Below are 13616 nucleotides of genomic sequence, written 5' to 3' on the forward strand. Positions count from 1 at the left end.
TCAGATCTTAGACCAATACAACCAAGCAATAAAAGTGTCAAGTTGTAAACAACCAAATTAGTGAATTAGTTTACAGCCCGCTTGCAGAGGATCAGAGGAGATGTTGGAGTAATCTATCCTTTGTCTGTGTGAATAACATTTAAAACATTTAAAAGGTAGGATAGCCACCGTCCAAAAACCAATAAAAAGATCAAAATCGCCGCTAGATTCTTCTGTTCTTTAATTTAAATTAGCTTGAATTTTTAGGCGGACTGTTTATCTCTGAGTAATAAAATCATCTTACCAGCTAGAAACATTTTCGACTTTCTTTAAGGCTATCTGCAGTTTCAGTTAGCCTTATGGCTAATCCGGAAGTCACTGGCAAAGGAGGTTTTTTTCCCAGATCCCCCAGAGACTTTGCGAACATCTCTGGGACTACTGGATCTCCTCCTACCTTTCACTGTCTCTCCGGGACAGCTTGGGTCCAAAAAGGGACCGTCCAAATGCTTCGGAATAGAGGAGTTTCAGGAGTAGCCTGAAAGTCCGTCTTCTCACTGCTAAGCTCTGCCTTCTTTCGGCCCCAACCGATTTTGATGTTATGAAATTCCTTCCCTGTGTTTTCCAAAATGGGTTTCAGACTCATTTAACAACTGTCTTGTTTAGCAATGGAAATTTTGGGCTTTAATTGTGGTCATAAGTCAAGGGCTGCCTGTATATTCTAAAGCTGGTTCCCTAAATTGTCCAATTTACTGACAAAAAAACAGCCTATATCTGAACTGTATAAACGTAACCTTTTAACTACTGTGTAAGTTTGGGTATTAATTTAAAAAAAAACCATAATATCATATGTCAGACAAGAAATCAGTGAAACACAACCAATGTTAGGTGGTGCAGACCCAGCGCCATCCCTCCACTTATTACTTATGACAAAACTCTCAAGCCTTGTATTGGTTCAATAGTTCATTCTCTCCCGTCACTTTGTCCCAGCAAAGTGCTTACCGAAGATCCCATTTCTCTTTGTTCTGGCGTGACTTTCTCCACAAGGGTGTAGTTGTAGATCCACTGTTGATTCCTTCCAACATTAGGGAAATATGGATGGTTGTCAACACCAGTTCTGCACCTCACCACTTAGGTTGCAATGTTTCCTCCTGAAATATTTCACCATCTTCCCTATACAATGTCTAAGCCAGCTTTCTGCACCCTAAGGTTGTCTGAATGTCTTATCCCAAAGGTGCTTTTTTAGGTGAACGGGTGCGGGACGTGTGAGGCACATACCCCTGCCCTACCCTAGCTTGATTTTTAGGCCTTACATCATCTTTTCATGCTGTGGGTCTTCTTATGGTAATTAAAGACATTCCCGGTTCTGAAATTCTTTCCACACTCTACACACTGATATGGCTTCTCCCGTGTGGATTCTTTATGCAGCATAAGATTTCTCCCGTCTTTGAAATTCTTTCCACAGTCGATGCATTTAAATGGCTTCTCTCCTGTGTGGATCCTATTGTGGGAGGTAAGCTGTGCACTCTCACTAAAATATTTTCCATACTCCAGGCATTTATAGGATTTCTTCCCTGAGTGAATTATTGTGTCTAAAGCTTTTTCTGCAGTCGTGACATGTATATGGTTTCTCTCCAGTGTGGATCCTCTTGTGGCTATAAAGGTAACCACTTCTTCTGAAACTCATGCTGCATTCTGTGCACTTAGGGTTTCTCCCCTGTGTGAATCCTTTTATGGATCGTCAGTTCTCCAGAATCACTGAAGCATTTTCCACACTGCTGGCACTGATATGGTTTCTCCTCAGTGTGGGTTCTGCTGTGTAGGATGCAGCTATTTTTTGCATTGAAGCTCTTTCCACAAATGCAGCATTCATATGGTTTCTCCCTGGTGTGGAGCCTTTTGTGGGAAGTGAGGGACCTCAAACTGGTGAAGCATTTGTCACATTCGGTGCACTCATAAGGCTTTTCACCCGTGTGGATCCTTTTATGGATATTAAGGTGACTTGTTTGACTGAAGCGCTTCCCACACTTGGTGCATTGATACGGTTTCTCTCCACTGTGGATATTTCTATGGGAAGTTAAGTGGCTGGATTTCCTGAAGTTCTTTCCACACTCCAGGCATTTGTACGGTTTCTCCCCTGTGTGGGTCCGTTTGTGGGTATTAAAGCTGCTAGAATTGGCAAAGCACCTTCCACACTGCAGGCATTGAAAGGGCTTCTGCCCTGTGTGGATTCTGTGATGGACAGTAAGATGACCAGATAAACGGAAGCTCTTTCCACACTCCATGCATTGAAATGGTTTTTCCCCCGTGTGGATCCTCTCATGTCACTTAAGATGAACTTTTTGACTGAAACTTTTTCTACAGTGCAGGCATTTATAACATTTCTCCCCTTTATGCATCCTATTATGTAAGGCTGGAGTGTCACGTCTGTTGAAGCTTTTTCCACACTCCAAACATTCGTAGGGTTTCTCCCCTGTGTGAATCTTCTTATGGTGAGTAAGGGCACTGGAGGTCCTGAAGCATTTCCCACATTCTGTGCATTTATATGGCTTCTCTCCAGCATGGATCCTCTTATGTAAATTGAAGTTGCCTTTTTGTGCAAAACTCTTTCCGCACACTGTGCAATGATATGGCTTTTCCCCTGTATGGATCCTATTATGGTAAGTGAGGTCACTTGCAGAGCGGAAGCTCTTCCCACATTCCAGGCATTTACATGATTATTCCCAGTGAGGCTTTTTTTCTGGGAATTTGGTTCATTGCTCCAAGTAAACATCATTCTACCCTCCCTGCGTTTGTGCAACTTCTCCTCTCTGTGGATGCTTTGGTGGGAAGTAAGGGAGGCTCTGCTTTCGAAGGACTTTCCCCTATTAATCCATTGATGCTGCTTCGTCTCTTCGTGGACCCTCTTATGTGAACTCAGATGATTTTTCTGCCTGAAGGTCCTTCCACAATCCAGACATTTGTGTGATTCCTCTGCTTTGTGAGTCTTTTTATGCAATGTAAGAGAGCGGCTTGTACCGAAAGTTTCTGCACACTCCGTACATTTGTACATTTCTCTTCCTTCTTGTATTCTTTCATGTAAAGGAGGAGGAAGGCTTCTTCTGGAGTGCTGCCTGCTTTCATCTTGTTTCTCTCCAGAAAGGCTTTCACAACAGTCACATAATTCCGATCCATCTCGAAGTGTTTTCCCACACCTTGGACACACTTTTTTCTTGGCAATCCTCTGTGTCCAATAAGACATTGTTATCTGCATATGGGAAACGAGTGTAATTCTCCAGCTCAACCGTTAACAGGTTTTCCTCACAACTTTGCTTTCCATCCATCTTTTCTGCAACTTCTTTTTTCTCTTTTGGGAAAGCTACTACTGCCTCTTGGCCAGAATCCGCCATCTCCCATCCATCACCTGCTTGCAACAGAAAAAAGAAAAAAGGTTAAGACAAACTTAGGTGTAAAGGGGATCAAGCACCATTGCTCTATTTGAATATTTATCAATATTCTTCCAAACTCCCATTTGCCCAAAACATTGCCCTATGCTTGTTATTAAGTTGATATAAGATTTGACCTTTGGCTACTACTGTAAATATAAATATCTTAAGAGAATCCGTTACCTAAGGAGGCCATGTTCCTCTTGTTTTCCAGCATGACCTCTTGGTATAAGGCTTTTTGCTTAGAATCCAGCAAGGCCCACTCTTCCACGGAGAAAAACACAGCTACATCCTCAAGTGCTACCAATTCCTGACACAGGGAGAAGGAAAAAATACCATGTATTCCATGAATATTCCTAACAATGAACACTTCAATGAATTACATGCGAGTGGTTCCCATCTTCAAAAAGGAAAAAAAAATAGATCCAGGAAACTACAGACCTATCAGCCTGACATCAATACAAGGAAAGATTTTGGAAAAGATAATCATGCAACGAATTAGGGAACGCCTAGAAGTAAATAAAGTAATAGCCAAAAGCCAACATGGGTTTGTCAAAAACAGATCATACCAGACTAATCTTATTGCATTCTTTGACAAAGTGACAAAATTAATGGACCAGAGGAATGCCATCGATTAATTTACTTCAGCAAGGCATTTGATAAAGTAGACCATAACCTACTACTAGACAAAGTAGAAAAATGTGGGTTAGACAGCATCACCACCAGATGGATTCATAACTGGCTGACCAACAACACTCAACGTGTAGTCCTCAATGGAACTGCATGTATGTGGAGGGAGGTATGCAGTGGAGTACCCCAAGGCCCAGTACTCTTCAACATCTTCATTAATGATCTGGATGAGGAGATAAATGGGGAACTCATCAAATTTGCAGATGACACCAAGCTGGCAGGAATAGCCAACACTCCAGAAGATAGGCTTAAGATACAGAAGGATTTTGACAAACTTGAACATTGGACACTATGTAATAAAATGACATTCAATGGTGAAAAAAGTAAGGTTCTACATTTAGGCAAGAAAAGCAAAAGGCACAGGTACAGTATATGTGGTACCTTGCTCAATAGTAACTGTGAGAGGGATCTTGGAATCCTAGTGGACTACCATTTAAATACGAGCCAGCAATATGCAGCAGCTGCCAAAAAGCCAAAACAGTTCTAGGCTGCATAAACAGAGGGATAGAATCAAGATCACGTGAAGTGTTAATACCACTTTATAATGCCTTGGTAAGGCCACACTTGGAATACTGCATTCAGTTTTGGTCACCACGATGTAGAAAAGATGTGGAGACTCTAGAAAGAGTGCAGAGAAGAGCAACAAAGATGATTAGGGGACTGGAGACTAAAACATGAAGAATGTTCGCAGGAACTGGGTATGTCTAGTTTAATAGAAAGAAGAACTAGGGGAGACATAATAGCTGTGTTCCAATATCTCAGGGGTTGCCACAAAGACGAGGGAGTCAAACTTTTCCAAGGCACCTGAGGGAAGAACAAGAAGCAATAGGTGGAAACTAATCAAGGAGAGAAGCAACTTAGAACTGAGAATAAATTTCCTGACAGTTAGAACAATTAATCAGTGGAACATCTTGCCTCCAGAAGTTGTGAACACTGGAAGAGAATGTTGGATAACCATTTGTCTGAAGTGGTGTATGCTTTCCTGCCTAGGCAGGGTGTTGGACTAAAAGACCGCCAAGAGACCAAGGTCCCTTCCAACTCTGCTATTGTATTATTAATCATGGAGAAAGGAAACTTGGAATTAAGGAGAAACTTCCTGACTGGGAAAACAATTAACTAATGGAACAGTTTGCCTTCAGAAGTTGTGGGCAGGAGGTTTTTACAAAGAGACTGGACACCCACTTCTCTGAAACGGTATAGGGTCTCCTGATTGAAACAGGCGGATGGACTATCATGCCTTAATCTCACCATTCTGGAGCGGAAGAGGGAAGAACTTTGTTATGTAGAATAGACTAGCTGGGGCATTTTAATGGCCCATTGACACAAGTGGGGGCTACAATCTCCACCTCAACGTTTTCAGTTTTCTCATCTCCCTTTAGAGCAGTGGTTCCCAAAGTGGGCAGAACCGCCCCTGAGGGGCGGTGAGATGACTTAGGGGGGGTGCTAAGAGGCAAGGGGGCAGCAGGGGGGGCTCTAAGATGCAAGGGGGTGGCAGGGGGGCCTAAGAGGCAAAGGAGGTGGCAGCAGAGTGCTGGAGATGGCCCCCTTGCAGGGCGCAATTCTGCCTAGGGCTCTGTTGGCCGCCAGTCATCTGAGCACTTCCAGCAGGGGTGAAATTCAGTCTAACATCCCAAAGACTGGAAGGATTTTTTGCTCGCTCGCTCGCTCAGGAGGCATACGAGCATGTCAGGCTGGGGGGGGGGGGCAAAGGGGAGCAGAGGAAAAAAAGAGCCTTTTGCCTGCATTTCTCCTCTGATACGATGCTGTGTGTGCTGTGCATGGAGAAGAGATGCGGGACTGAACGGGGCTGTCCTTGGGCCTGCATTGCAGGGATTGGGAATTGGTGCTGCATTACGCAGCAGAGTCCGATGTCACTGCACAAGAGCGCTCGCCTGCCTCTCTCGGGCTTTTATAAATGGCTTTACTTCTGACTCCCTTTCTGACACAGGGAGAGGAAAAAAACCACAACATACTCCATCAATATTCCTAACAATGAACACTTCAATGAACTACTTGAAAGTCCTCTTCTTGATGACCATATTCCACCTGCAGAGTTTCCAAGCAGGGCAAATTTGCATCATTTCTGGAGAACCTTTCCAAAAACATAAAGTGCAAAGAGCCTCTCTGGCTAGAGATACATCTCTAGGTAATGCATTATTGGTTTGGCCAATTCCACAGGAGCAGCAATCCCATATTCCTTTGCTTTCTGCTGATGAGCTAGAGCTTGAATGTGTTGGGCCAATCCAACTTTGAGTTAATTTTACCCAATGCAACGAGCCAAAGAATCGTGCCAAGTCAAGGAAAGTGGGGTTCAACATTTCATTTCTGTATAAAAGTAAACCTTGGGTTTTACTTTTGACTTTGGAGTTTCATGTGAAGTATTAGTAGTGCTTTATAAAGCCTTATTAAGGCCACACCTGGAGTACTGCATGCAGTTTTGGTCACCATGTTACCAAAAAAAAGGAGATTTTGGAAAAAGGGCAGAGATGAGAAACTAAGATAATTAAAAACCTGGAGAGTAAAACATGAAGAACGGTTGCAGGAATTGGGTATGGCCAGTCTAGAGAAAAGAAGGACTAGGGGTGACATGATAGCCGAGTTTCAGTGTTGAAGGTTGCAACAATAGAGGAGGTTAACCTGGAAGGCACCGGAAGAAGAAACAATGAATAGAAGCTGATCAAGGAGAGAAGCAAGCTGGAATTAAGGAGAGACTTCCTGACAGTGAGAACAACTAACCAGTAGCTGACACATAATGTTTCATGATGGTTTTTCACTTCATGGAGCAGGAGTGGGCGTGGACTACAGGCCGCCAGTTTGACACCCTTGAACTAATGGAATGGGTAGCCTTCAGAAGTTGTGGAGTTTTCTCCATCACTGGAGTTTTTAAAGAAAAGACTGGATAGCCAATTGCCTGAAATAGTACAGGATCTCCTGCTTGAACAGGGTGTTGGACTAGAGGACCTCCAAGGTCCCTTCTAGTTCTATTCTGATTGGTTTGATTGATTGAGGGGTGGGGGAGTGGCTGCCATCATCCGAAGGTCATTAGTTCCTCGTAGGATCCCTGCTCCGGAGCTTGTCGGGTGTGAGTCCCTGTTGGTGAAGTTGGACCTTGGGGGTCAAGTGGGCTTGTTGTTAACGTACCTACCTCCCAACAGCATTACAACAGCCCTCCCTGTGCTCCTCGAATCAATAACCGAGCTGGCGATTGAGTTCCCCAGGCTTATAGTGCTGGGGGATTTCAATCTGCCTTTGCTTGGCGAATGTTCTGATAGGGTGCAGGAGTTCATGGCTTCCATGACAGCCATGGACTTGACTCAAGTAATTCAGGGTCCGACTCATACAGCTTGGGGAGATACCTGACACTCTCGTCCACAGTCCGGCAGAGTCCTTGGTCGCTGCTTGGAATTCGGCGGCGGCGGAGGCTCTAGACCGGATTGTGCTTTTATGGCCTTGCCGCGGCAGCGGATCTAGGAGGGCTCCTTGGTTCACCAAGGAACTCTGGGGGATGAAGCACCAAAAGAGACGCCTAGAGCGACGGTGGAGGGCCAGTAACTCTGAATCCGACCGAACACAATTAAGAGCCTTCATTGGGACTTATCTATACAGGTGGCAAAATGTGCCCATTTTTCCGCTCTTATTGCATCCGCAGAATCGCGCCCAGCCATCCTGTTTAGAATAGCCCACTCCCTCTTGAAAGGGAGGGACGCGGATGACCCTTTATAGGGCAGAGCTGAGGAATTTGTTCAGTTTCTGTCGAATAAAATCGCTCGGATTCGGATGGACTTGGACTCCACTTGGACAGTACCAACCAAGGTACTGGGGGAAGGTCTTGAGCGGATTTTATAGAGCGAGTTTCAACCTGTCACTACTGAGGAAGTGGACAAGGCCATGGGAGCGGTGAGTGCCTCCACCTGTATACTGGACCCGTGCCCCTTCTGGCTGGTCTCAACCAGCAGGGAGGTGACACGTGGCTGGCTCCAGAGGATAGTTAACACCTCTCTTCGGGAGGGATCCTTCCCGCACCCTCTAAAGGATGCGGTGGTGAGACCCCTCCTTAAGAAACCTTCCCTGGACCCAGCCATTTTGAACAACTACCGTCCAGTCTCCAACCTCCCTTTCGTAGGGAAGGTTGTGGAGAAGGTGGTAGCCTCTCAACTCCGATGGACCTTGGATGAAGCAGATTATCTGGATCCCTTTCAGTCGGGTTTCAGGTCTGGTTACAGCACGGAAACTGCTTTGGTCGCGCTGATCAATGATCTCTGGTGAGCCAGGGATAGGGGTCACCCCTCTATCCTTGTGCTTCTTGACCTCTCAGCGGCCTTCGATACCATCGACCATGGTATCCTTCTGCGACGGTTACAGGAGGTGGGAGTGGGAGGCACCGTTCTGCGGTGGTTATCCTTCTACCTCTCGGACAGGTCACAGTCGGTGTTGGTTGGAGGACAGAGATCGACCCCTAGGCCCCTCAAATATGGGGTGCCGCAGGGTTTGGTCCTGTCCCCCCTCCTGTTTAACATCTACATGAAGCCGCTGGGTGAGATCATACGCCGGCACGGGATTAAATACCATCAATATGTGGACGATACGCAGCTGTATCTGACCGCCCCGTGTCAACTCAGCGAAGCAGTTGAAGTGATGTTCCAGTGCCTGGAGTCTGTCAGGGTCTGGATGGGAGCGCATAGGCTTGCACTCAATCCCGACAAGACCGAATGGCTATTGATGCTCCCTCCCAAGGATAATCCTGTCGTTCCATCTCTTAGCCTGGGGGGTGAAATTATACACCCCTCAGAGGGTTTGCAATTTGGGTGTCCTCCTGGATCCACAGCTAACGTTAGAACATCATCTGTCGGCTGTGACCAGGGGGGCCTTTGCCCAGGTTCGCCTGGTGCACCAGTTGTGACCCTATCTGGACCAGGAGGCTCTTCGGATGGTCACTCATGCCCTCGTCACCTCAAGACTGGATTACAGTAATGCGCTCTACATGGGGCTGCCCTTGAAGAGTGTTCGAAGACTGCAGTTGGTCCAGAATGCAGCCGCGCGAGCGATAGTGGGGGTGCCTAGGTACACCCACGTTACACCTATCCTCCGCAAGCTGCACTGGCTCCCCATTGGTCTCCGGACACGCTTCAAGGTGCTAGTCGTTACTTTTAAAGCCCTACATGTTTTAGGACCTGGCTACCTGAGAGACCGCCTCCTGCCATTTACCTCCCAGAGACCAATAAGATCACACAGATTAGGCCTCCTCCGGATTCCATCTGCTGGTCAATGTTGGCTGGCGACTCCCCAGGGGAGGGCCTTCTCTGTAGCTGCTCCGGCCCTATGGAACGATATCCACGTGGAGATCCGGACCCTTACTACCCTTCCGGCCTTCCGCAAAGCGATTAAGACCTGGCTGTTCTGGCAGGCCTGGGGCTGTTGATTTTATCCAGCCCCACTCTAAGCTGTATGCATGTTGTGCAATTTTAATGTTTGTTCTTTTTAATTTTTATGTCTCCCCCCCCCCCCAATTTTTATCTGTAAGCCACCCAGAGTCTCTAGGGAGTGGGCAGCATACAAGTCCTAATAAACTGTAAACCTGATTGATTAATTGGCTCAAAATCCACATTGAGCACCCCTTCAGCAAGCTCTTTTATCCCATAAAGCCACAATACAGTGCAAAAGTCTTAGGTCACCTCCCCCTTGTTGTTTTAGCAAAGCTTTCACAACCATTCCATAATTTTCAATCTTGAATACCACGTCTTGAATATCCAATGTTTGTTTGTTGTTTTCCCTTTGAGAGTGCCACTGATACAAAAGTAAGATTTTATGTCTGTCAAGTTCTGTGTCCTTTGGCATTTTGACTGGAATGATATGGAACGTTGGTCTTATTGGGAAGCTGCCAATGAATTACATTCATACAACATGTCTCTGTACAAGATGTCAAGCTCAAGCATAGGAGACAAGGAAGACGCCCCCCTGAGCCACAACACAGAGTTGATAATTATTTCACAATGGCAGCTAAACAATCCTTGTGATTCCCCGGCTTAAAACACATCACCATGAGACGACCTCAGGGAAGCAGTCCTCCGAAGGACTTAGCAGTAGTTTTGTAACTGTTTGAAGCCACAACGGCACTGAAAAAAGTTCCTTGTGGCTGTTTTTCACACTTACGACCGTTGCAGCATTCATTACGAGACCAAAATTCAACCGTTTGGCCACTGAATCATATTTATGACGGTTGCAGTGTCCCCCCCCCCTCCTACTAGCTCCCGCGGCCAAATGGCTCCTCAAAAGCACGACGGAGGAGGAAGGGGGAGGGGTAACACGGGGGCCAGCTCAGGTGCTCTGCATGGAGGCTAAGTCAAGGACTGGCTGTATTGCAGAGGAGCTGGGAGCCACCCAAGGATTTCACGGTGCTACGAGGAGGAGAGCGAGCCTCTGAGCAGCTGCGGGGAGCCTGCCTGGCCAGGAGCGACCTTCGGCTGGACGGAGGGGCGAGGGCTGCCTGGAGAAACAGCGAGGGCCCTTTTGAGCTAGTGAGCAGGAACGTGTGTGGAGGCTCCACGCAGAGCACCTGAGCTGGCCCCCGTGTTATCCCTCCCCCTTCCTCCTCCGCCGTGCTTTTGAGGAGCCATTTGGCCACGGGAGCTAGTAGGAAGGCGGCGGAGGGGGGGAGCAGGGAAAAAGGCCTCGTGGCTTCTGAAAAACCGCGGAGGTGGAGGCGGCGGCAGGGGTAACCCAGAGCCCAGCTGAGGTGCTCCGAGCGGAGGGGGAGGCACCGCCGCCGCTGCCATGGGCGGGGGTGCCTGCGGGAGCTTTGGAGGCTTCACCTCGGCTGCAGCACTGGGCAACAAATATTTGGTGCTGTTGGAGGAGGAGGAGGAGGAGGAGGCGGCAGCAGCTATTCTAGTGGCGGCGGGGGCTCGTTGGCATCTTCAGCGGCAGCCCTGCCCCCTGTGAAAAAACCCGAAGATAGAGCAGATCCACGCAGATGACGTTGCTGCAACATGCCTGGAGGAGGAATTCTGGGAGTTGAAGTCCACAAGGCTTAAAGCTGTCAGGTTTGAAGACCCCAGTGGTTTTTTTTCCTAAAGGGTGTGCAAAGGTCTTGTAACTTGACAGCTTTAAGACTTGCATGCTTCAATGCCAGAGTTCCTGAGCCAAAATGACTGGAGGAGGAATTCTGGGAGTTGAAGTCCACAAGGCTTAAAGCTGTCAGGTTTGAAGACCCTTGGGATTTTTTTTTCTAAAGAGGGGTGAAAAGGTCTTGTAACTTGACAGCTTTAAGGACTTGCATGCTTCAATGCCAGAGTTTCTGAGCCAACATTTTGGTTGCTAAGCAGGACCGTTGTTAAGTGATACTGATATTATATAACACTTTTAATTAAGCGGGTACCTTGAATAAACATAATTTTGAGTTTCAAATAATACTGATTTCGTTGTTGTCTTAGGTGACATCTGTGAAAAAAATTCAGGTGCTCAGGCATGAAAATATGCCTCTCAAACACTATACTTTTCTGCTCACAATAAAAAAAAAAAGAGGGAACATTGATGAGGACCCGGATTGTTGGGGGCAATATGCTGACTCTGTAAACCGCTTAGAGAGGGCTGAAAGCCGTATGAAACGGTATATAAGTCTAATAGCTATTGCTATTGCTATTTCCCAGCTGGAGCAAAAGAATTTAGGAAGCAAAGTTTTTTTTTTTTCCTTTCAGGAAGGCAAGACCAACAGTGAGGTGGACCAGAGTTCCTGGGTGAGCTGACACCGATATACAATAAGTGTACATTTTTATTCCATTTTCCTCTTTGAAGTCCTTTTACTTTCTTTCTACTGTTGGAAGAAATGTCCTTCTGGGTTCAGCTCCAAGTGGGGAAAAAGACACTGGAAACATGGAGGCTGCTTAGAAAGATGGTTTAATGGTGGACAGGGTCACATGGTTTGAGATCCTGAACACAAAAGGAGGATCACCTGCTTCAAGATGTTGGTTGAAGAAGAAAAGAGAAAGAAGGGCTGAAAGCTCCTGGCTTTATACTCTCTGTTCGGCCCCACCTCTCTGTTTCCTGTTCCTGTGTAAGAAATGTATTCTGATTGGTTGTCAGGCTTCCATGGGGCCATGCAGGGGCAACTTTGTAAGCTGTGTTTTGAGTCCAAAGTTTGACTGAGTTTCAGATGCCATGTGGTGAGTTTCTGTGGAAGGCTAATCCTACCTTTATTATGTAAAGTAGACTAGCTCAGGCTGTCAGGGCTCATTGACAAAGGGAAGCTCCAGGAAGCTACTCTGTCTTTAAAAACAGGTTTCTCCCCTTTTACATCCACGCAAATATAATATTCTGCATTCTTAATATTTCCCAGGATATTTCAGTTTTCTAGCAGAGGGCCGGTTTTAACTTCCTACAATACTTTTGTCCTATTGCCTTTTGTGTGTGCCCTTGCTAATGGTTCTAATCCTGTGTTGCTCTTATTCCTCTGCCCTAAAGTAATCTCCGTGGGGCAGGGATGAGCCCTAGTGTCTTTTGGTGTTAATCATGTGTCCAATGTATTTCCCTCTTAACTGTTTTATGATGAAATCTTGAGCTAATCGGTTCTCTGTTACCACTCTGACCTTTCTTTATTTCAAAGGTAACTTCTTCCTGCACCTCCCGGATCTTTTGTATTATTTGTACTCTGCAGCTGTTTCTAATTGTCTAGATACCCTTGTAATTATCCTCAGTAGGTTCTTTTAAAATGCGTTCAGAGTTTCTATTTCTCTGACTTGGGTATTTTGAGTCAACGTTTGTATTCTTATTCTAGTGATTTCTAGTCTGGTTCTTGTGACAATACTGTTTTTGAGGTTTCTGGCCTGGTCTTCCTAGTACAACACTGTCTCGGTGAAGTTTCCTTCCTACAGAGGAAAGTTAAAAATAAGTCTAGATGTTTTGGAAAAAGAACCAATAAGGAAGAAAAAAGGGGTTTTGTAACCCTCAACTGAGTTTTAGTTTTCTGTGTGTGTTTATTTTTTACTTCCTCTTTTACCACTTCAGGTGTTGAGGGAGAGACGACATTCTGGTTTTGCACTTCTCAACAGCCTCAACAGTTGTTATTTGATGCTGTTATAGTATCTCTTTGAAGTTCTTTCTCCACCTTCATCTGGATCTGCTTCACGTTTAACAGAGTTACAAGGGACCTTGTGGTCATCTAGTCCAACCCCTGCCCAAGCAGGAGACCCATTTCTGACACATGGCAGTCCAGTCTCTTCTTGAAAGCTTCCAGTGATGAAGCTCCCACAACTTCCAAAGGCAACTTCTATTCCATGGGTTGATTGTTCTCACTGTCAGAAAAGTTCTCCTTGTTTCTAGGTTGAATCTCTCCTTGTTCAGTTTCCATCCATTGTTCCTTGTCTGACCTTCGGGTACATTGGAAAACAGCTTGACCCCCTTCCTCTCTGTGGCAGCCCCTCAAATATTGGAAGACTGCTATGATGTCTCCCCTGGTCCTTCTCTTCACTAGACTAGCCATGCCCAGTTCCTGCAACCGTTCTTCATATGTTTTAATCCCCAGTCCCCTAA

At 46.0% G+C, this 13616-nt stretch overlaps 1 pseudogene; it reads right to left on the bottom strand.

The window, feature by feature from the left end:
• Positions 1–1679: 1679 nt before the first annotated feature.
• Positions 1680–3150, bottom strand: LOC148047132 (uncharacterized; annotated as a pseudogene).
• Positions 3151–13616: the final 10466 nt, after the last annotated feature.

Source organism: Thamnophis sirtalis, unplaced genomic scaffold, assembly GCF_051295495.1.
Source record: "Thamnophis sirtalis isolate CommonGarterSnake01/CBP01778 unplaced genomic scaffold, rThaSir2_p1.2 scaffold_3, whole genome shotgun sequence".
Taxonomy (NCBI): Eukaryota; Metazoa; Chordata; class Lepidosauria; order Squamata; family Natricidae; genus Thamnophis; species Thamnophis sirtalis.